Source organism: Lactuca serriola, chromosome 2, assembly GCF_051521515.1.
Source record: "Lactuca serriola cultivar US96UC23 chromosome 2, Lser_US96UC23_V15, whole genome shotgun sequence".
NCBI lineage: Eukaryota > Viridiplantae > Streptophyta > Magnoliopsida > Asterales > Asteraceae > Lactuca > Lactuca serriola.
Window position 1 is genome coordinate 136,912,889 of NC_136409.1, and position 25,116 is coordinate 136,938,004.

Below are 25,116 nucleotides of genomic sequence, written 5' to 3' on the forward strand. Positions count from 1 at the left end.
ATTATGAAAAGCTTAGACTGAGTTTATAATCATTCTAAAGAGCTTATATTGAGATTTTAATCACCTTTAGTCAAGAATATATATATATATATATATATATATATATATATATATATATATATATAAGAATTTCATGTTGGATTGGTTCAACTTAAGAAAATTCTATATATTGCGTTCTCAAAATTCGATTATGATTACGACATCCCTTTTCATAGTAAATTTTGAGAATATGGAAAACAAAAATTATTATGGTTAGAGACTGATCTAGAACCACGTCTTTATGTGAAACATCATGAATCGTGTCCCATTTACTTTGGGTACAAGATCGATTACTTGTGCTATAATATTTACTGTTTCTGAATTTTCCAAATGCCTTGGGGGCATTAAGGAGGAAAATGTCTAGAATTGGATATGACTAAAGTGATTAAGCAATTGTCGAGGACAATCTAAGGTTTACCAAAGATTGGTTGCTCAAGGACAGTTGGAAGTGTAGTGTGAATTTTCGAAGGGCCATATTGACATAGTCTGAAAAGAGGCAACTCTTGTTCAGAAGTAGTAGTCAAAATGGGAATATAGAGTTGTCTCTATAGATAGAAGCAATTTGTGTAAGGTTAGAAAGATCTTAGTGCAAAAAGCATGTTCAAAGCAATGCATACTTTGAACATAAGTCTTTGTGTCCATGGAGTAGGTCTTTATTGGAATACTCTGTAATGGTTGTTGAAAAGTCTTTGTGACTTTGTACGCATTCATTGCAAGAGGGTAGTGCATTTAAGTTTAAAGCCTAAAAAGATTTCGATTTTGGAGTTTGAAATTAGAATCATTGAAAGGTTGGTCAATTGGTTTATTTCACAAAGTAAGGATCATAGATAACCATAGAGTGCATACTTGGTGTATGGCAAAACTATTGTTTAGAAAAAACATAGTGTACATGCTTGGAACATGGGACAACTAGTGTTTTTAATTCAAGTATAAAGTTGATAAAACCGAAACAATGAATAATGAGTAATCAGTATGGTGATAAATAGAAAGTGTTTTATTTATATCCATAGGTTTTGATACCATATTAGATTCATTTATTCTTGTGTTTCACTTTGCATGTTTTGACTTCCATAATAACTAGGTTATTCTTCCGGAATGACTAAGTTATTTAAACCATCCACAGTCGGTCATTTGTTGGAAGTAGATATGAATCAAGACTGTCATGGGTTGGCTGGTGGAGGTCCAAGTTGGTGGACAAAGTTGTGCTACAACGCTCATGAGTGCTCATAAGTTCTGAGTATTGGATTCAATCTGCACTCATTTGAATCACTTCATGGATTTTATCACGAGTGATCATGGGACGATAATATCTTATATTCTTCAAACCTAGAGATATGAGTTATTACTATGAGTTGGTTATATATTGATTGCATGAAACCGCATTGGTAACTCGATGTTATAAAACGTGTCTTTGTGTATGATTCAACAAGTAGTAGAACAAGCCATATGAGTCGAAGTTTATCCATTCCTTTTACCTTCGGGATAAAAGCGATATCTGTGGGCCCCTCGATGATTTAATGATGACACATGTTAGTGCTTGGCCAAGCCAGGATTGATTTGATTTGTTCAATCAGTCAGTCATCATGAATCGGAAATCAAGAAACAAAAAATGGACATAGAGAATGATTTATCCATGTCTCAATCCATATGATATCTAGAATGGAGGAATATATGATCCCTTATCTAATGGACAAGTCATTAACAAAGGTCAGAAATCATCGGCAAGGTCAAAGTTCGACGGAAGCTTTTAAGAGCTACAATTGCCAGTTGGTTCTTGAAGTCATACGCAATAATAGTTTTAGACTTATCCAAGTGGGAGACTGTTGGATTAATATCTAAGTCCATAACTATAACTGGTAAGACTTGACCCGACCCGACATGGTCCATTTGGGTTGCATGGCATCATGCATTTGGATAGACTATAATGAGAGAAATAACACTTAATGTTTGTTAATATATTATAAGTTATAATATATTAATAAGATTATTTAATTAGTATTGATCAAGAATTAATCTAGAATTAATTAAGTGATCAAAAGAAGACTAATTAAATATATGGGTTGATTGTGTAAATCATCCATACTTGTATAGTGGGCTAATGCTCCATGGATTATCAAGTTGGGCTAAAACCCATATGATGCTCCATGGATGCTCCATGGTGTATTTGAACCCATGGATCCAAGGAAATGGAAAGTCATGACAATTAGGGTTTACACTAATTGTAACACTATATAAAGATCATACTCTTGGAAAAATCGGCCGCTATGGGTAATAGGAGAAGGGCTAGCCAATTTTAGAAGTTTTCAAGTTTCTCTCAAGTTATTCCAAGTGTATTTGGTTTTGTGTGAACCATTTGAGGTGTCACACTTGGGGCACTCGGCACTGATGCTTCATGAGGACATTCTACATCAAAGAGGTATGTATTATATCTTGTTATATTCATTGTTTTGTATGCTAGATTAGGATAATACCTTGGATGTTCATATTTGCATGTATAATAGAGAAAACATAGATCCAAGGTATTTAGGGTTGCATGTACACTTAGGAGTGTTAGAATGCTCAAAACCTAACACGTACTACTGAAAGCAGAGGATCCGTACTCGAATCAAGGAAAGCCGAGATGAAACCAGGAAACTTGTGATAGTAGTGATCCCTCGAGATATAATTATGTCCCTAAAGCTTATTATAATGTGTTTTCAGAATGGTGGTATTGCGCCCTCGACCGGCAGTCGGCAGTTCAGGTGCCGAAGGGGGATCAGGATCAGACTCGGAGGCCGGGCAGATGGATGAGCAGAGTAGGGAGTTTCTCTCTTCAGAGATTACTTGCACCATACTTGAGCAGACTCATGTGATCTTCGGTTCGATCAAGGAGGGCATCTTAGAGTCGATGGACGAGAGGTTGAGCACTTTCCGTGCTGAGGTAGCGGCCATGATGCGGTCGCGCACGCTTACTTTCAGGGAGTTCCGGCCATGTGGAGCTCCAAATTACCATGGGGCACGGGACCCCATTGTGAGTACCAAATGGTTGGTGGATGTGGCCAACGCTTTCCGCACTAGCAGATGTCCCGAGGGAGACAAGGTCAGATTGGCGTCCTGTCTTCTGAAGGACAGGGCACGAGATTGGTGGGAGGAGGTTGGTCTTGCCATTGGGGATGACGCAAATTTGGATGCTATGACCTGGGCTGACTTTACTACCAAGTTTAGGGCAGAGTTTGCACCGGTCATTGAGGTGCAGTAGTTAGCCAGAGAGTGACGGGATCTTACCCAGACTACAGAGACAATGGCGGAAAGTACCGCCATGTTCAGAGAGAGGGCTCTTCTTGTTCCTCAATATGCGGCTGATGAGGAAATGAAGAAGGCTCGTTATCATGAGATGCTACAGAGTGATATCCGCCAGTTCGTGAGCCGGTACAGTTGTAAGACGCTGGATGATATGATTGCTAGGGCTCGAGAGAGAGAGAGAGAGAGATTGACCTTGAGATGGAGAGAAAGAGGAAGCCGGAGGCTGCTTCAGGTTCAGGGAGTTCGGGCAAAAAGCCTAAGGGTTCAGATCACAGAGCTAGGAGTCAGTAGAGCCACGGTCGGTGTGGCAAGTGTGGGAGATTGCACGATGGGGCGTGCGAGGCAGGGAGTGCCGGCTGCTACAAGTGTGGTCGGACCAAGCATATGAGCAGAGATTGTATAGTCACTACTACCACCGTTGCGGCATCAGATCTGATTTGCCTCCAGTGCAATCAGAGGGGACATAAAAAGTCCCAGTGTCCGAGTTTAGCTGCTGCAGGGAAGGTGTCATCGCCTGCTCCTGCTACTTTCAGGATTTTAGATGGCCGTCAGGGCCGGGTCGAGACGCCGGTGGCAAAGAGTAGGGCTTTTCAGCTGACAGCAGAGGAGGTGCGAGTGACTCCTGATGTGGTGACGGGTATGTATCTTCCCCTTATATCTACATTTATTATTGATTGTTTCTTATGGTTATATGTTTTTTATAGGGTTGTTCTCAGTGAATGGCATTTCAGCTACAATATTGTTTGATTCGGGGGCTACCCGATCATTCGTCTCCCTTGCGCTTAGCAAGAGGTTTAGCAGAGCTCCTGGGGAGCTAGATTGTCCACTTGAGGTTGAGATAGCAGCTGATAGGACCGTTAGGGTTGCAAGGGTACACATAGGGTGTTCCCTACAATTATTCGATGAGCAATTTCCGGTGGACTTGGTCCCTATTCCCCTGCGAGGGAATAAGGTTATAGTAGGCATGGATTGGTTGAGCCCCAATGGGGCGGTGTAGATTGTGAGCTTCAGTTGGTGAGGGTTCGCACTCCCAGTGGGGGAGAGTTAGTGATTCAGGGCGAGAAGCCGTAGCACGGACCAGTTTCGTGTTCAGCAGCGAGAGCGAGGCGCTACTTCCAGCAGGGTTACACCAGTTATATTGTCTATGTTTTAGATGCCCGGGAGAAGGGCAAGTCGATAGTTGATGATGTTCCAGAGGTGCGAGACTACCCGGATGTATTTCCAAAGGATTTGCCGGGAATACCTCCTGAGAGGCAGGTCGATTTCGAGATTGATCTAATCCCTGGTGCGGCTCCGATAGCCAAGGCACCGCATCGGTTGGCTCCCCCAGAGATGCAGGAGTTGTCTACGCATCTGCAAGAGCTGCTAGACAAGGGATTTATCAGGCCGAGCAGTTCGCCCTGGGGTGCACCGATTTTGTTTGTAAAGAAAAAGGACGGGTCACACCGTATGTGTATAGATTACCGGTAGCTGAATAAGGTAACGATGAAGAACCGTTATCCACTCCCGAGGATAGATGATTTGTTTTATTAGCTTCAGGGAGCGTCTTGGTTCTCCAAGATCGATTTATGCTCTGGATATCACCAGATGCGGGTCAGAGGTGAGGATGTGCAGAAGACTACCTTTAGGACCAGGTATGGTCATTATGAGTCTGTGGTGATGCCGTTCGGGCTCACCAACGCTCCAGCCGCGTTCATGGACCTCATGAACCGCGTGTGCAGGCTGATGCTGGATCGGTCTGTGATAGTATTCATAGACGATATCTTGGTGTATTCCAAGACTCAGGAGCAGCATGAGGAGCACCTGAGAGAGGTGCTAGAGGTTTTAAGGAGGGATAGACTTTTCGCGAAGTTCTCCAAGTGCAGGTTCTAGTTGGCGAGGTGCAGTTCGTTGGTCACCTCGTCAACCAGAAGGGTATTTTGGTAGATCCGGCCAAGATTGAGGTCGTGATGCAGTAGGAGGTCCCGAAGTCTCCATCCAAGATTCAGAATTTCCTAGGTTTGGTAGGGTATTGCAGGAGATTCATCCAGGATTTATCCAAGATAGCAGTACCCCTCACCTAACTGACCAGGAAGTCGGTAGCGTTCCGTTGGGCGCCTGACCAACGTAGTGGCCGATGCCTTGAGCTGCAAGGCAGTAGCAGCCCCGATCAAAGACATTTGTTTGAGGATGACAGTGATTACTCCATTATTGGAGCAAATTAAGGAGGCAAAGGTAGGGGGCCTCAAGGAGGAGAGACAGAAGTGTGAGAGGATCGTGAGCCGAGTAGCTTCTTTTGACTATGATCGTAGAGGATTGTTGACTCTTCATGGGAGAGTTTGGGTGCCGTACTGGGGCGGGGTACGACAAGTGTTGATGGATGAGGCTCATAAGTCTCGATTTTCCATTCATCCAGGGGCGACGAAGATGTATAGAGATATTCGACCCCATTATTGGTGGCCCTGCATGAAGCGGGATGTCGCCTGGTATGTGGAGAGATGCCTGACCTGCAGGAAGGTTAAGGCAGAACACCAAAGACCTCACGGCAAGATGCAGCCGTTAGACATTCCAGTGTAGAAACGGGAAGACATCACCATGGATTTCATAACGAAGCTTCCCAGGATTGCGCGTGGAGTGGATTCTATATAGGTTATAGTGGATCGGTTGACGAAGAGTGCTCATTTTATACCGATCCAGGAGAGTATATCACCAGAGAAGTTAGCCGATATTTATGTGAGAGAGGTGGTGGCACGGCATGGAGTGCGTGTTTCAGTGGTGTCAGATCGAGATGTCCGTTTTACTTCCAGATTCTGGAATCGGTTTCACGACGAGATGGGCACTCGTCTCCATTTCAGCACCGCTTTCCATCCTCATACGGATGGACAGAGCGAGAGAACGATTCAGACTCTCGAGGACATGCTGCGAGCATGTATTCTAGACTTCGGTGGCAGTTGGGATACGTATCTTCTGTTAGCGGAATTTTCATATAACAACAGTTACCACACGATTATTGATCGACCTCCTTTCGAGATGATCTATGGGGGGAAGTGCAGGACCCCGATTTGTTGGGGCGAGGTCGGCCAGCGAGTCAATGGGAGCACCAAAATCCAACCCCGACAACTCAAACTTGTTTTTTGATCCAGCAGGTTCGTGGCAGACTGCAGACTGCGCAGAGTCGGCAGAAGAGTTACGCCGATAGGAGGCGTTCAGATTTGGAGTTCCAGGTGGGTGATATGGTCCACCTGAAGGTATCACCCTGGAAGGGTGTTATCAGGTTTCGGAAGAGGGGCAAGCTGGGCCCCAGGTTCATCGGCTCTTTTAGGGTTTTGGCCCGGCTGGGTCGGGTTGCTTATCAATTTGATCTTCCTTCAGAACTTAGCCATATCCACAACACTATCCATGTTTCTCAGTTGAGCAAGTGTTTGGTGGACGAGTTGGCAATAGTGCCCATTGAGGATATTAAAATTGATAGCAGCCTGAATTATGTCGAGAGACTAGTTGCGATCTTAGATCGGAAGGTGAAGACCTTGAGGAACAAGGTGATTCATTTAGTGAAGGTGCAGTGGCAGCACCGGAAAGGTTCAGAGTGGACGTGGGAGTCCGAGGAGGAGATGCGGGAACATTACCCAGAGTTGTTTCCAGATTCAGTGGCAGTAGACTTCGAGGACGAAGTCGGAGACAAGTGTGGGAGAGTTGTAACACCCCAATTCTGGTATGATATTTATATATATTTTTTTCAAGTTTCAGGAGGAACTCGACGAGTCAGTAGCCAGACTCGTCGAGTAGATTCGGGATTTCGAGCATGTTTAAGTTGGCGACTCGACGAGTCCATATTCCAGACTCGGCGAGTCTGCCAGTCTGGATGAAACCCTAATTTCAAGTGTTTGCAACCTATTTAAACAACTTTTGGGACCTCAAGTCAGCCCCCATCACCCCTCATAGCATCATTCTCGAAACCCTAGAACCCTCTTAGCACTTTTGAGTGATTTGGTGTGTTTCTTTGAAGATCTTGAGAGAAAAATGAAGGTAGATCAAGAGGAGAAGAAGGAGATCCTAGATCCTTGTGGAATTTCAGAGTATAGTAAGGTATATCTTGGCCCTTTTCTGTTTCTATGCTTAAATCCCCTTTTTAAAGCCATTAAAGCTATTCTTGAACCATTTCTTGTCTTATTAGTAGCATAGAGGACTCATTGAGATGATTAGCCTTCGGATCTAGCTAGGTTTGAGTTCCAGAAGCTTAGATCTAGTACCTTTATGGTTCCATTTTGCATGAAAGCTCTAGATCTACTCTTATAGTGTGCTTTGAACCCTAAAACCTTCATTTGATGTTATTTACACGTAAAGTTGGAAACTTTACGTGTTAATCAAGCCCCAAGAACCCAGATTTATGAATGGAATGGACCGGTTTCAAGCAGAATCGAGTATATAGTGTTTGCATGTATACGAATCGGCGAGTCGTTCTTCAGACTCGGCGAGTCGAGTCACGAGTCCCCTGTTTTCCCCTTTTCGAGTTATGCCGAGTGGAACCAGTGAGTGAGAGATGGACTCGGTGAGCTAAAGGGTTAGACTCATTCGTGGAAGAACTCGGCGAGTCAATGCCCTGACTCGGCGAGTCCAAGGCAATCTTCATACCTCAGGAACAGACTCGGTGAGTTGTTCATACAACTCGGCGAGTCGGATCTAGAGTGTTTATCTGATGAAGGAGAACTCGACGAGTTGTTCATACAACTCGGCGAGTCGGATGCAGTTTGACAGAGTGTTAATAACAAAGAGGAACTCACCAAGTTTGTGCCAAAACTCGACGAGTAGTAGCAAGTAGAAGCAAAAAGTGAGAGTAAGGACTCGACGAGTTGTTGTCCCAACTCGACGAGTCAGGTCAACTGAATGTTGACTTTGACCGTTGGGTTGACTTTGAACAGGGGTAAGAGAGTCATTTTACCCTTAGTATTATTATCAGTATTTGACTAATGGTACTTATGGAAATTGTAGCCGGGGTGAAACCGGAGCCGCAGCAGACAGATTCCGAAGCAGTTCTTTTAGCATCTAGGCTACGAGGTGAGTTTCCTTCCAGTAGGAACGGGTCTAGGGCCACAATGTTGGCCTAATTATCTAGTAGTAGTTTCCGGACTTCGGTCCGATGTAGCAGATAGTGTGTTTGATGCCTTCGTGGCTCAGATGGGATTTATGTGTTATGTGTTCCGGGCTACGGCTTGATGCAGTATGTAGTATATGTGTTTGTGTTAGATGATGTGTGTTATGCTAGGTTATATGTGTTCCGGACTTTGGTCCGATGCAGCTAGTTCCGGACACCGGTCCAATGCAGGGGACAAGGTCCCAGTTAGTTCCGGACTTGAGTCTGACGTAGTTTCCGGGCTTCAGTCCGATGCAGAGGGCAAGGCCCTAAGTAGTTCCGGACTTCAGTCCGATGCAGTTTCTGGATTTCGGTCCGATGCAGTGGGCAAGGCCCAGTATGTGATATATGCTAGTGTATGGTATGTGGTAGTTTGGGGGAGCTCACTAAGCTTTGTGCTTACAGTTTCAGTTTTGGTTTCTGGTATTTCCGCAAGTAAAGGGAAGAGCTCGGGATGATGACATTGCACACACCACAGCTTCAGTCTTATTCCTGGGAGTTTTTTTTGATTCATAGTTGATTTGGCACAAATGTTCATGACATTTTATTATGGGTTGAGATATTTGACACTTGGTTTTATGATGTGATGAACAACATATGATTTTTATTATTATTAAAACAAAAAATTTTGGGTCGTATTTTTGGATGTTACAATTATTGGCACCACTACCCACCCAACTAGCACTACTTCTGTTGATTTGTGTCATGGCGGCTGCCACAACGACTATTACTGTTTCTTGGAAAACAGCAGGGTCATACTGTAGAGGTGGTGGCGGTGGTGGAGTTGCTGGTGTGTTGTTGAAAGGCCTGTTTGATTTACGTGGCGACATCTCTGCCATAGAATTTAAAGATGAAAAGTTGGTAAGTCTTCAATAGTGGCTATAAGTCGGGTGTTATTGAACTAACTATATTAGTTTCTACACGCATCATGTTCCAACTTAAAAGTATTTTGTAACCAATTCATAATAGAAATTTATGTAAGAATAAACTTATGAATTATGATTGTAATCCGTCAGTGAAATTCTATGATTTGATTAACCATTATTACTTGTGACGTAAGGTGCGATAAGCATAACACATAGTGTGAGTAATGCAGTCACTAACTCACTAGGTTATATTAGTTTATTAGCTATTAAAGTGAAGCATGAGGTGTCCTGCCGTCTTGCATGTCTTGCGAGTGGTCTCCTCTGCACTATGTTCTGTTATGATTGTCATAGTTTTAGCTGCAAGGATTTGTTGTTTGATGGTGACTATCTTTTCCTATAAAGAGTGTAGGTGGTCTGTATTGTTTTCCTGATCTGCTTGTAGGCATGGTATCCATATGGTGTTCTTTTTTCTTCGTGGGTGTGTTGGATTTGCATCGTCATGTTCCGGGCGTTGCTACCGATCTCCATTACTTTGTGATGGAGAGCCTAAACCCAAATATTTAAGCGAGCCTCTCATGGTACAATCAGTGATAGTGCTTGATTTGTGGGTGCTAGGGTCTGGAGTATGGTGTAGTGGGTGTATGTATATTTTGGGGATGTATCTTGGAAAGATAGGGGTGAAAGGGTCCCATGCTTGTTCTTGATAGGGTAAGGTTACATTAACGACCTCTCTAGCTCCTTTCTCTTCGTCTGATCCTTTCTTGGAGTCGTCCTCATGAACTCCCTCTGGTTCTTTCTCGATTCATCTGTTGACTGTTGTAGTGGGGTTGTGATGTCTAGATATGTCATCTGTGCGAGAATAGTGTTATATAAAGAATCTACGAGATTAATAGAAGCATTTCTAATGAAAAAAATTATGGTGTGATCCTTACCGGGTCCTCCTATAATCACATAGTGTATACAAGTTGTATATAACTAAGATCAAATAGACCTTCGAATATGTGATCTTACTCTAAGAGCACAACCAAACAAGGAACATGATGTAAAGTGAAATCACAAATTCTAAGTCTATAAAATCATAATTATATATAACCTTAACATATACACTAACTAATTATAGACCTTCTAGTAAGGGTCTTTACTTTTCACATGAATTATTTATAGTATTTTAAGCTTTATGTTTGGTTCTAGAGTTTCTTGGTATATAGAGTTGGTAAGTTTTAGATTTGTTGCTCATCATAACTATTCCCAGGCATACGCTAGTCACCTATCAGATAAATATAGTTGATCAGGCTATATTCATCCTAAACCTGATTACATACACCAATGTTTAATCGTAGTACCCAACTTATCTTAATACTTTTGTTTTGTTCATATTATGACATTGTTCTAGTATGTATATATGTCTTTATGTATGTATATTTTTATAAAATATTATTATATTTAAAAGTATAACCCTTGGTCAGAGTGTTTTAGTCCCATTGTATCTATATTTGTATATCTTATATGGCTTGATATACTTAGTTCTTTATAAACAAGGCTCTGATACCAATCTGTCACACCCCAAACCTGAACGGCGGAAACGTTCGGGGGCGGATGACGTCATGTACAGTATCATAACAATTGAATAAGAGTAATCAAAGAAACAACCATCATGTTGATAAAGTAGTGTTTACATTGTGTTCAAATCATTGTATGTCTGACTCCAAAAGTATATAGCAACGACTAAGACGTTACGCTACTATGCTCTGTCTTCTTGAAAACAATGTTATACCTGTTTACTGGTTCCCTGAGAATACAAGTGGTTTTGAAAGTGTATCAACATTTAAGTTGGTCAGTTCATAAGTATTTTATATGAAAATGTATGTTCTTTGTTCCTTTGAAAATGTTAGTGTGTTTCTTTAGAAAATCCAATATTTTCTTTTGTAAATGAAATGTAGTCTTAGACCTTAAGACCAAAAATGTATAAGTTTTCTTATGCTTAAAACTTGCAATACGAAGTATGTAATTTGAGTAAGTAGTGTAACCCTTACCGCTTCCTTCTATGATCACTTAGTGAATACAAGTTATATGTAATTAAGATCGAACAGACAGTCGAATGAGTGGTTCTGTCCTAAGCCCACAACTAAACAAGGAACATGAAGTAAAGCGGAAATCACACATTCTAATGCCTATCAGTTCATCATTTTATATAACCCTAACGTATACACTAAGAAATCATAGGGAGAACAATAATGGTCCTATCAGAAATGTAAGTTGCACTATACTAGAAAATAGTATATTGTAATTCTATATGTATGTAATCCCTTTTAATGTATGTGCCTGGATTCACCATCAGTACTGTAAAATATTATATTGTAGTTTTATTATTAAATAAAATTATTTGAAGTTATTTATGTATTCTTACACTAATCGTATTGTTAATACTAAATTGTGATTTATTATAACCATGCTTGATGACCTAAGATGGCCTGATACGACGTCCTTCAGGTGACAGAATTGATATGACATTTGTCACCCCAGGCCTGTCGGCCTAACTATAGCTAATAGTTATGGTGTGGGATTCTCAGTCCCGTATAGATCTATACACAAGTGTCATGCTCTCCCTCCAAGAGACTATGGTTATAATTTTAGTTCTTTCGTTGGTACTTAAATAAGTACTTGAAGTGTGTGTCACAAAGTTATATTGACGGTTACGTGTAGAATAATTAAAAGCCCTTTTATAATTAATAAACTATATGTATGTCTCATAAACTATACCTATTATAGTTTATATGTTTGTTTCCGTATTGTATCCGTAACTTAGTGAAACAATACGTAAGTTCCATAAACTATACCGATTATAGTTTAACATGTTTGTTTGTTAAGAACATTTATATAACCATTTATATAAATATGTAGTAATTATATTGTTTCGTTTCAAAATGTAAGGTCAACATTATGGTTTGGGTTGTAACCCACAAAATAGTAAACTAACTAGAATGTACTCCCTTTGTTATGAAAGTTATATTTTAGTAAAAGCTTCAAAAATCATTTAGTTTTACAAATCATAAATTTCTTATGATTTTATAACATAATTATGTTTGTTTTGTTAGTTTTTCATTTCTAACTAATATATATCACAAATAATTGTACAAAAACTAGTATTAACCATATATTATGCAAATAATATCTTATCTTTAACTTAAAGAGAAAAACATGTAAATATTTGTGTGATGAACAAAGTTTTACTTGTATCCCCCCAACCCCTAAAAACATAAGAAATCTTGAAAATGTGGGGGTATGAACTCACCTTTGTAACGACCAAAAATTCCAACCAAATTAAAATTTTCAAAAACAACCCGATTCCATTAAAGTTATTACAAAAAGGTTTTCAATACAATTTATTTAAAGTATTCCCAGAATCTCATCACAACATAAACATGAGGAGCGGTACGATCACGCCTTTGCCTTGCCACGGTCTCCTGAAGAACCTGAAAAACATAAAAACACAACTGTAAGCCCGAAAGCTTAGTGAGATATCCCCAAAATACCAACCACATATACCATACACGCATAACATGCCCTAACATATCTGATCACAGAACAACCATGCAATTCGGGTCTACTGTGTGACTGGTCCGCCGCACCAGCCAACAGTCCACCTGGTCCACCCTCCGAGTCTAGCCATATACACCGAGTCTGCAGTGTGATTGGTCCGCCCGCACCGGGCCTTCAATCCACCTGGTCCACTCTCCGAATCTAGCCACATACATCGAGTCTGCAATGTGATTGGTCCGCCCGCACCGGGCCTTCAATCCACCTGGTCCACTCTCTGAGTCTATAGTATGACTGGTCCGCCCGCACCGGGCCTTCATTCGGCCTAGTCCACTCTCCGAGCCTCGGCACGTCTGGTCCGCCCTCTTGGGGCCTACAGCCTATCCGGACCGCTCGCTGGGCCTTCGGGACAACAGGTCTGCCCTGGGTATCTTGGCCTACAGCACAAAGCAGGACCCGCCTCAACCCAACTCCAGTCCAAACAACCATGTGCACATAAACATACAATAATATAAGCATTCATAGTCATCAAGCCGATCAAACAGATCACATAACATATCATCATCCTAACCAGGATACCGACCTAACCGGTCACTAGCATAGCATCACCCTACCTATCAGGGAACCAACCTTACCCAGGTCTCTAACACATACCATCCTAGCTACCAGGATGCAAACATATCAAAGCAATAACATAACAAAAAATACCCGGATCTCAATCCGATAAAGGGCCGGCCTCGGTGCCTTAGACCCTATTGATATAGTGAGGATAACTCACCTCGAAACTGCCGACTGAACAGATAACCCAAGCTGCTCCAATCACTGATACGATCTCCACAACTGGACAACCACCAAAGCACTGAACTCAAAACAATATCCAACAATTACCAAAATGCCCCTGGAAATCACTGGTCAACCCTTGGTCAAAGACAAGGTCAAAGTCAACCCCTGACCGACTCTACTCGCCGAGTCAACCCGATGACTCGTCGAGTCCCCATGCACAGAAATTCCCAATCCGCGACTCAACTCGCCGAGTCGCCCCGAGACTCGCCGAGTTCAACGACTCTGAGCCCACTCACACACAACTCACCGAGTCATCCCTTGACTCACCGATTCATGGCTCAACCAGAAAAGATTGGGACTCTTCGACAAGACTCGCCGAGTCCAAGAACAGACTCGTCGAGTCTAAGGTTATCTTCAACCTACTCGCCGAGTTGTTCTTCCAACTCGCCGAGTTCCAGGCCATTTTCATCCAACTCGCCGAGTTGTTCTTCCAACTCGTCGAGTCTATCCATACGACTCGCCGAGTACCACCGGGTCTGAATCCATACAGAGGCTTTCCAAGCCATGCAGATGATCCAAACCATAGATCTACCCCTCCTAAGGCCATCCATCACGTAAAGTGGAAAACTTTACGTGAATCCAAGGATATCTAGGCATTTTACACTCTAGGGCTAGGGTTTGGGACAAGATAGCTCCTTCAATCACTCATCAACAGGGACTTTATGACATACAAGACCATCCCAAGCTTAGATCTGAAGTAGCATCCTCAGATCCAAGCTTCTATCTCCATTTAGATGTCATATCAACCACCACACATGAACCCATGAAGAAAATAGCTTAAGGAAATGGTTCCTTACCCTTAGAATGAGCCCAACCAACTGTAGATTCCTGATTCCCCCAAGCTTCCTGATACAAGCCTCCAATCTTCAAGCTTAAAGCACCAAATATCCTTCTCCAAGCTCTAATTCACTCAACAATGGGGTCTCCTCATGAATTTAGGGCTTCTGGAACTCAAGGAATGATAAGGAGGCTGGGGAGAAGATATTATGTTCCTTATATGGGGCTCAACCTTTCGATTTAGGGTTTTCTCTACTCAGTGCCTACTCGCCGAGTCCATCCTCTAACTCGCCGAGTTGGCTACTTAACACGCGACCAAAGTTGCGACCCTACTCGCCGAGTTCCCCTTCCCAATTTACTCTTTTAGCCCTTCAACTTTACTCTTGATATTCCGGGATGTTACAATTCTCCCCCACTTAAATTAGGCTTCGTCCTCGAAGCCTGCGACAATTCAACTCTAGAAATACTCCCGCAACGCACCACCTGGCATTAACCCAACCAGATTCCTCAAAACACAACCATAGAACCAGAAACTCACTTTCTCCTTTCTTACGGTGTCCTGGCCACCGTCTCAAGCCGGCCACCGACTTTACCCTCTGATAACCCCACTTAACAACTTAGTACTACTCATGATGCAACACTGCTCCAAATCACAACCATCACTCGACCCATATGAGCTAGAAAATAACCATGCACCACCGGATTCCCGATCCGAGTCCAACTCTAACCATTCTGCTGACAGAAAGACACATTCTTCAGAGCAACTCCCATGAGTCCTCCTCTTGCAATCACATACACATGTTGAACTAGTTCTAGCACCCTCAGGTTGGGAAAACCCGTCACACTGACGACACCTCCAAACATCCCCCATGATGAATTACTACTACATACACCCTTCTTGATCAGAATTATACTGAGAGCCCAAGACTCCCTCCCTACATCCCTTCCGAGCCTCTTGGCTCTACACCCGCGAAATTCCTTCCGCGACCTCAGCAGACATCCCAAACCGGATGTGATTCCATTCCACTGCTGCAAACACGCTGCTCAATGACCATACCTGGATCACTCTAATCATAACTCTGCTCTGCCGCTTTCACTTCCGTGAACTTGCACTCCTTCTTGGAGTTACACTCCTCTCTCTTTCCTTTACCAAGGAAATCCACTTCGCCGCCTTGCCACTCCGACAAGTGCCACGGTGCTCGCCCAACGCTACACCACTCCTTCATAGCGTAACTGCTAACCATCCAACACACATGCTCTGACTCTGATCGCAGGGACTCTCAAGCCCATGCATTATCTCCACTAATCAAGATCAATACCCAGGTCCAGACTTTCTAATGCTAACCCACCGCAACATACACAATCCATATCCTTGAACCGATCTAACAATACCTGCAGAATCTTCAGCATGACTGGACCGCCTCACCAGGCCTTCAACCAATCTGGACCACTCTCAGAACCTTCAGCCAATCTGGACTGCCCTCCAGTGCCTTCAGTCTGGCTGGACCGTTCTCCGAGTCTTCGGCCTAACTGGTACGCCGACCGGCGTTCAGTCTATCCGGACCGCTCAACCAGCATTCCTCATTCCGAGTTATCTCTCCGGGAAATCCTCCCATGCATACTGTTCTAGCCCTCTAGGGGTTTCGAACTCTATCTCCATCATACAAACTCGGTCCCGACCTGATCCCAGGCCCTCCACAATCAAATGCCCTAGGTCGGTATCACGCCCCGCATGCCCGACACTTACTCCTACCAGCCTATACTCTGGGCTGATAGAACACTGCTGAATCCCAAACAGCTAAGCAACCTCACATGCCCATCGATCTTCCAGAGAATTTTCCAATTCTCCCCCACTTATAGCACTGATTATCAACCATCGGTAGCTATCACCGACCTCCCAAAACAATCCGGCACAAAACCAACACTTACATGCGGACTGATTCCCACTAGCACTAACGACCTTCACAAAAATCACATTTCCACAATGATCATCCCGCTCGAAATAAACTCAATCTTCAGCTAACCACTCCTCAGAATGTAGATGCTACCCGACCTTCAGACCAATGCCAGGTTTCCACTAACAACCCATCATGAAAGATAACCAACGAAATCCCCAATACTAAACCCATAACCATAACATAATTCTTAAAGAACAATGAATACCACACCGGAAACCACACAATGAGACTAGCAGATAAGCAATACCCACAATAAACAGAGGAAAATCAAGACATCAAGAAAGAAACATACCCGCAACTGTTGAAAGAAACATACGCATGCAATGACGATTTCGGAAGCAGTACGCGCCGCGTACTGCAGTACGCCCCGCGTACTCCGAGGCTCCAGTCTCCTATAAATAGGATCCGAAGGCAGCCGAGTCTTTTGTTCATTTTCTCTCTTCTCTCTCCCGTTTTGCATCGTTTTGCGTGCCAGAAATATCCCGAAGCCCCTGTATTATTCTCGAGCCCCAAGGCAAGTCCCGAGATCCCGAAGATCCCGAGAAGTGCGGTTCCCGAGCCGAAGCTCTGCCCGCGAGAAGTTCGATTTTTGTAGAGATCTTCCAGATCTATTGAGGACTACTACTTCTGCAAGCCGTAGTGCTGTCCGATCATCTTCTGATCAAGTGAGTGTGTAGTTACTTTCTTCTAACGCATAATTATGAAGTATTTTATATGGAATACGTATTATGTGTATAATTTTGTGGTTATGTGTGTGAATGTGTATTCACTTTCTTCTAACTCATAGATATGATTTATTCTCTATGAGATATGTGTTATGTGTGTGTGTGCCTCATCTGTTATGTGAAATATGTGTTGATTAAAGCATGGTATACAGGTTTTTAAACTATGTATACAAATGTATATTTTTATCTACTAATATGTTGGGTAGAACGTGGGTAGATAGTTGGTGTGTAATAAACAAATGAGAGGCCTCGTTGTTGATTGATTTAGTCATCTAGCGGAGTTTAGATGACGACCACATACTTTTCTAGATAGTCTTGTGGAAACATTAGCAGATTCGTCACCTGTAGGTGTTAATGAACTTGGGTGATCATTCGCTGTACTCCATCCCCCTCATGGTTGCCTTATTTGACTTATATTGCTGAGGTACCCCCGAAGCATGTGTTGTCGCCCTGATGAAATATTCTTAGACTAGGTCCCTTATGTTAGTTGTCATAGGGACATAAAGTGAGAATAACGGGAATGGGTAATTGGGTTATTGTTGGTTGGTGAAAATTAAATATGATTATTTATTGTGGGTTGAAAACCCTATATGCTCACCAGGCTCCCAAGCCTGACCCACTCAGTTTTATTTGTATTACAGGAAGTGGCGCGAGGGCATGAGATGGATGAACCATCAGTTGTTTTGTTTACAAGTCTGTATATGTATATATTTGTTGAATGACTTGAAATGTTATCGTTTATGTTTATTGGTCTGTATCGGAACATGACACCCCGAGTTTTGATTATAATGAAAATACATTTCTTTTATGAAATGCTTTGGTAAACATTGTTTTATCATGTTTTGTTTTTGGGAACAAATTCCGCAACTCTTTCAAATCAAAAGGATTTACTCTGAAAATATTTTAAAAGCATAAGTGAAAATCGGTCTTTTCTGGCCGAGATTTTGGGGATGTCACAGTTGGTATCAGAGCATTAGTTTAAGCGAACTAGGAATTTGTAGGATTTTTAGACTTAAACTTAGAATGCTAAGTGAAATTTTGAGATATGTGTCTGTTGTGTTTAAGACACAAGCACTAGTTTATTTTAGGAAAGTTGCCTAAAATGCTTTTATGTGCTAAATTTTATATGTTGCCATATATGATATTATTTGTTCGGATCTATGGTCTGTTGCTGAGCGGATCTAGAAACCTTATGTGTGTAGGATTCTAAGCGTACGTCTACGATATTAGAACTAGTATGTAAACGTTTCGGAGTGATAAGGATGATTTGAATATCTATCGTGATTGAGGATCTAATTTCACCTTATTTGGTGTGTAGATCAAAATGGTGAGAACAAGAAGTGGAGTTGGAAATGCTGATGAAAACAGGAATCAACCACCAGTGATTGAGCAAATACCTGTCATAGCAGCAGCACCTGAGCCAATAACCATGGCTGGTGTTGAAATGATGATTCAGGCGATGTTGGATCGTCAGATGGATGAAACTAGACTGTTGCTTCAACAGAATCGTGAAGAACTGTCAATTCGTGTGGAAGAGCCCAAATTAAATGAAGGGCACTCGGAAGGGGGAAACTTCAGTGGGTCTGGTGGTCCAGCCAATCCACCGATAGTTAGGCAAGATAACCATGATGGAAGGAATGATGGAATGGGATGCAAGTACAAGGACTTTTTGACTTGCAAACCATCGACCTTTAATGGAAAGGAGGATCCAATTGGGGTTATGGATTGGATCTCCGAAATGGAGCTAGCCTTCATGACTTGTAGCTGCAGAGGCAAGTTGCAGACTATATATGTCGTGCATCAATTCCGAGGTGGAGCCGTTCGTTGGTGGAACACTCTAGGGAAGACTTTGATCCCTAATGAGCCACTGCAATTGTCATGGGCAGAGTTCTTGGTGCAGTTCAAGCGCAAGTTCTGCTCGGCTCAAAATCTGTTGGAACTAGAGAACAAGTTTCTGACATTGACGAAAGGCAGCATGTCAGTTGATGAATAAACCAATAACTTCACCGATAAGATGGAGTTTGCTTTGCGCATCGTTCCAGATGAGCTGACAAAGGTGGATCGGTATGCGAAGGGACTCCCATGGGAGTACGAGGTGCCAGTACGTCAGGCACTTACTCTAGAGGCAGCTATCTGGGCTACCAAGTCTGTTGAGAACATGATCAAGGGGAGAACCACCGACAAGGTTGATGTTGGTGAGAAAAGGAAGTTTGAGGGAACATCTGGTTCTGGTAAGAAAGGAAAATTTTCGAAATCTGATTCGAAAAACTTTGGAGGAAAAGGAGGCGAAGCAAAGTGGTGTGATAAGTGTAAGAAAAAGCACTTTGGGAAATGTAACGAGGATGTGACATGCTACAAGTGTGGAAAGGTTAGACATTTTGCCAATGAATGTCCGAACAACAAAAGGATGTGTTTTGGATGCAATGAAGAGGGGCACATTTTGAAAGACTGTCCGAAGAAGAAGGAGGCAGCAAAGCCCAACATTCCACCAAAGCCGAAGGCGAGAGCCTTCCAGATGACACTTGAGGCTGCTAAAGATGAAGCTGATGTCGCTTCAGGTACCTTTCTCGTAAACGAATTACCTGCTCAAATTTTGTTTGATTCTGGAGCCAACTACTCCTTTATTTCGCATGAGTTTGGTAGAAAGCTAGCTTTGCCTGTTGATAGACTAGACAATGCTTTATTAGTCGAAGTAGCTAGTGGCAAGTTTGTACCTGTTAGCCATCGTATGAAAGACATCTTAATCGACCTTAATGGGAATAAGTTTCACAAGGAATTATTGCCCATCGATCTTAATGGTTTCGACATCGTGTTGGGAATGGATTGGCTTAGCGCCAATGATGCCGAAATTTTATGCAAGAAGATAGTTAAAGTAAACCCGCCGGGTAAAGATTCGTTTATGGTGTATGGGGACAAACGGCGAGTGAATTCTGGAATCATTTCTCTAATGAAAGCCACAAAGTGTTTGACCAAGGGATGTACATCATATTTAGCATTTGTGATTGATGCTAAGAAAGAAAAGAAGGTGATGTAGAGCATTCCAGTGGTGTGTGATTATCCGGAAGTATTTCCCGAAGATCTTCCTGGATTACCACCTGATAGACAAGTGGAGTTCAGAATAGACTTGTTACCAGGAACCACGCCAATAGCAAAAACACCTTATCGATTAGCACCGACGGAGATGAAGGAGCTGATGATGCAACTTCAGGAGTTATTGGACAAAGGTTTTATTAGACCTAGTTCATCGCCCTGGGGAGCTCCGGTGTTATTTGTGAAGAAGAAAGATGGAAGTACGAGAATGTGCATCGATTATAGAGAGGTGAACAAGGCAACAATAAAGAATAGATAACCGTTGCCGAGGATTGATGACCTGTTTGATCAATTGCAAGGTTCGAGCTATTTCTCGAAGATCGATTTTAGGTCAGCATATCATCAGCTAAAAGTAAGAGAGCAAGATATCGAGAAGACTGCATTCAGAACTAGATATGGACACTACGAGTTCTTGGTTATGTCGTTTGGACTAACCAATGCTCCGGCAGCATTCATGGATTTAATGAATAGGGTTTGTAATCCTTTCCTTGATAAATCCGTGATAGCGTTCATAGACGACATTCTGATTTACTCGAAAAGCCAGGAGGAGCATGGCAGACACTTGCGAGAAGTGTTAGAAGTTTTGAAGAAGGAGAAGCTATATGCAAAGTTCTCCAAATGTGATTTTTGGATTCGTGAAGTCCAATTCTTGGGTCACGTGGTCAACCAAGAAGGGATAATGGTTGATCCAGCAAAGATTGAAGCTGTGATGAAGTGGGAACAACCGAAAAGTCCCACGGAGATTCGAAGCTTTTTAGGATTAGCCGGATATTACCGAAGGTTTATCCAAGGTTTTTCCTCGATCGCTACTCCATTGACAGCTTTGACCCACAAAGGAGCTACTTATGCTTGGAGTGATAAGCATAAAGAAGCATTCGAGAAGTTAAAGAAGAAGCTATGCGAGGCACCGATACTTTCTCTACCCGATGGAGTTGAAGACTTTGCTATTTATAGTGATGCGTCTGGGGTTGGATTGGGTTGTGTTTTGACCCAAGGAGAAAAGGTGATAGCATATGCGTCTCGACAGCTGAAAGAGCATGAAAAGAATTACCCGACTCATGATTTGGAGTTGGCAGCGGTAGTTTTCGCTCTAAAAATATGGAGGCATTACCTCTATGGCACGAAGTGAAAACTTTTTACTGATCATAAGAGTCTCCAATATCTCTTTAATCAGAAGGAATTGAATATGAGGCAACGGCGCTGGCTAGAATTACTTAAAGACTACGACTGTGAGATACTTTACCACCCCGGTAAAGCTAATGTTGTTGCTGATGCTCTTAGTCGGAAAGTCAATCTTGAAAGGAAAAGGCCAAGAGCGTTGAGAATTGAAGTGGTCTCGACCATTGTGGAAAGTATAAAGAAAGCTCAAGAGGAAGCTTCTGAGAAAAATGACCGAAAGGAGGAACGTTTGGGTAAAACGTTGGTGTTTGGTACAAACGGTCATGGACTGAAGGTATTCCAAGATCGTATTTGGGTACCTAAGTCAGGAGGAATTAGGGATCTTCTGATGGAAGAAGCTCACAAAACCGTGTACTCAATTCATCCTGGTAGCACTAAAATGTATAGGGACTTGAAACCCTACTACTGGTGGCCGACGATGAAGCTTGATGTTGCAAAGTATGTGGCTGAGTGTGTGATTTGTGCGAGAGTCAAGACACAACATCAGAAACTGTATGGGAGTTTAGAACCATTGCCTGTGCCTATGGGTAAGTGGGAAGACATTGCTATGGATTTTGTCACTAAACTGCCCAGAACAAAGAATGGTCACGACATGATTTGGGTGGTCGTTGATCGATTCACTAAGAGTGCGCATTTCATAGCGGCCAAGGAGAAATGGTCTATGGAGAAGCTACGGTGTTCCGCTAACGATTGTATCGGATCGTGATAGCCGTTTCACCTCAAGGTTTTGGAAAAGTCTACAAGAGGAAATGGGTACCAAGTTATGTTTAAGCACAGCTTACCATCCGCGGACTGATGGTCAGAGTGAAAGAACAATACAAACACTTGATGATATGCTGAGAGCGTGTACCTTGGAATTCCTAGGTAATTGGGACGAACATTTACCTTTGGTAGAATTTTCCTATAATAATAGTTTTCACTCGAGCATTAAGATGGCACCTTATCAAGCTTTGTATGGACAGAAGTGTCGTACGCCGTCTTGTTGGCTTGAGGCTGGGGAAAAGCAGTTTATGGGACCAGAGATGGTTCATCAAACTGCTAAAAAGTTGAAAATAATTAGGAAAAGAATGTTAGCGGCTCAGGATTGTCAAAAGAGCTATGCTGAAAAAAAGCGAATACCGATGACTTTTGAGGTTGGAGATTCGGTTTTGCTTAAAGTCTCGCCGTGGAAGGGACTTATAAGATTTGGTAAAAGGGGAAAGTTGAGTCCAAGGTTTATTGGACCGTTTAAAGTTCTTTAGAGGATTGGGAACCAAGCTTACAAGCTCGAATTACCCGAAGAACTGAATGGAATTCACAACACTTTTCATGTGTGTTATTTGAGGAAGTTCACGGGAGAAGTTCCCGACATAATTCCAATTTCTGAATTGAGAATTGATGAGAACAAAAGGTTGATTGAAGAACCAGAGGAAATTGCTGACCGAAAGACTAAGAAGTTGCGACGCAAAATGGTTGGGTTAGTGCTTGTCCGATGGAAACACACGAATGGGCCGAATCTCACCTGGGAGACGGAGAGTGACATGTTGAGTCGCTATTTGCATTTGTTTGTTGATGTGTGATTCCGGGGACGGAATCATTCTAAGGTGGAGAGAATTGTAACGCCTGTGTTTCCGGGCTTGCCATTTGTAGCAATGTAATAGTCTAGGTTAACCCTTGTAACCCGTTTTGAAATAATAAGATTGTATTATGTGAGTATTATGTGTTTTGTGCTTAATTGCTTAATTATGTGGTTTGATTAATTAAGAATAAAAATAAGCGTCAAAATTTAAGTGTAAAATAAACTTAATATCTTTGAATAATGTTGTAGTAGTTGAAACGAGGTTTCCGAATATATATAGAACGCCCAAATCTGACTTCGTATGAGGAAGTTATGATTTATCGAAGTTTCGGCTTAGCAGTATGCAGCCCGAAATACTCGATTTGAAATCGAGAGGTTTTTAGCCGAAGCAATCTAAACGAGGATCGAAGGTCTCGTTGTTGGTATCAAAGCGATAAAAAGTTAGGCGAGAACAGACGTCAAACGAAGAAGTTATGAATTTATAACGAAGTTTTTCTGTCACGGCCTATTAAAAATAAATAATAAAAATAAAGTCAAAATTAGCCGATGAAGTCTAAACGAAAGTTGTAGATCATAGTCTCACCTTCGCGTGGATATAAAGAACGTCGAAAACGGAGTTCGTATGAAGAAGATATGAATTTTCGAAGTTTATTAAATATTTTGTAATTAAATTTAATTGGAAATTCGGAAGCATTATCCGAAGGAGTCACCGGTCTGATCCGAGGTACGCCCCGCGTACTCCGAAGGTGTCGACACTCGCAACAAGTGGCTCAGATGACGCATGAAATGACGATTTCGGAAGCAGTACGCGCCGCGTACTGTAGTACGCCCCGCATACTCCGAGGCTCCAGTCTCCTATAAATAGGATCTGAAGGCAGCCGAGTCTTTTGTTCATTTTCTCTCTTCTCTCTCCCGTTTTGTATCATTTTGGGTGCAAGAAATATCCCGAAGCCCCGGTATTATTCTCGAGCCCCGAGGCAAGTCCCGAGATCCCGAAGATCCCGAGAAGTGCGGTTCCCGAGCCGAAGCTCTGCCCGCGACAAGTTCGATTTTTGTAGAGATCTTCCAGATCTGTTGAGGGCTACTACTTCTGCAAGCCTTAGTGTTGTCCGATCATCTTCTGATCAAGTGAGTGTGTAGTTACTTTCTTCTAACGCATAATTATGAAGTATTTTATACGGAATACGTATTATGTGTATAATTTTGTGGTTATGTGTGTGAATGTGTATTCACTTTCTTCTAACTCATAGATATGATTTATTCTCTATGAGATATGTGTTATGTGTGTGTGTGCCTCATCTGTTATGTGAAATATGTGTTGATTAAAGCATGGTATACAGGTTTTTAAACTATGTATACAAATGTATATTTTTATCTACTAATATGTTGGGTAGAACGTGGGTAGATAGTTGGTGTGTAATAAACAGATGAGAGGCCTCGTTGTTGATTGATTTAGTCATCTAGTGGAGTTTAGATGACGACCACATACTTTTCTAGATAGTCTTGTGGAAACATTAGCAGGTTCGCCACCTGTAGGTGTTAATGAACTTGGGTGTTCATTCGCTGTACTCCATCCCCCTCATGGTTGCCTTATGTGACTTATATTGCTGAGGTACCCCCGAAGCATGTGTTGTCGCCCCGATGAAATATTCTTAGACTAGGTCCCTTATGTTAGTTGTCTTAGGGACATAAAGTGAGAATAACGGGAATGAGTAATTGGGTTATTGTTGGTTGGTGAAAATTAAATATGATATCTATTGTGGGTTGAAAACCCTATATGCTCACCAGGCTCCCAAGCCTGACCCACTCAGTTTTATTTGTATTACAGTAAGTGGCGCGAGGGCATGAGATGGATGAACCATCAGTTGTTTTGTTTACAAGTCTGTATATGTATATATTTGTTGAATGACTTGAAATGTTATCGTTTATGCTTATTGGTCTGTATCAGAACATGACACCCCGAGTTTTGATTATAATGAAAATACATTTCTTTTATGAAATGCTTTGGTAAACATTGTTTTATCATGTTTTGGTTTTGGGAACAAATTCCGCAACTCTTTCAAATCAAAAGGATTTACTCTGAAAATATTTTAAAAGCATAAATGAAAATCGGTCTTTTCTGGCCGAGATTTTGGGGATGTCACAGTATAAG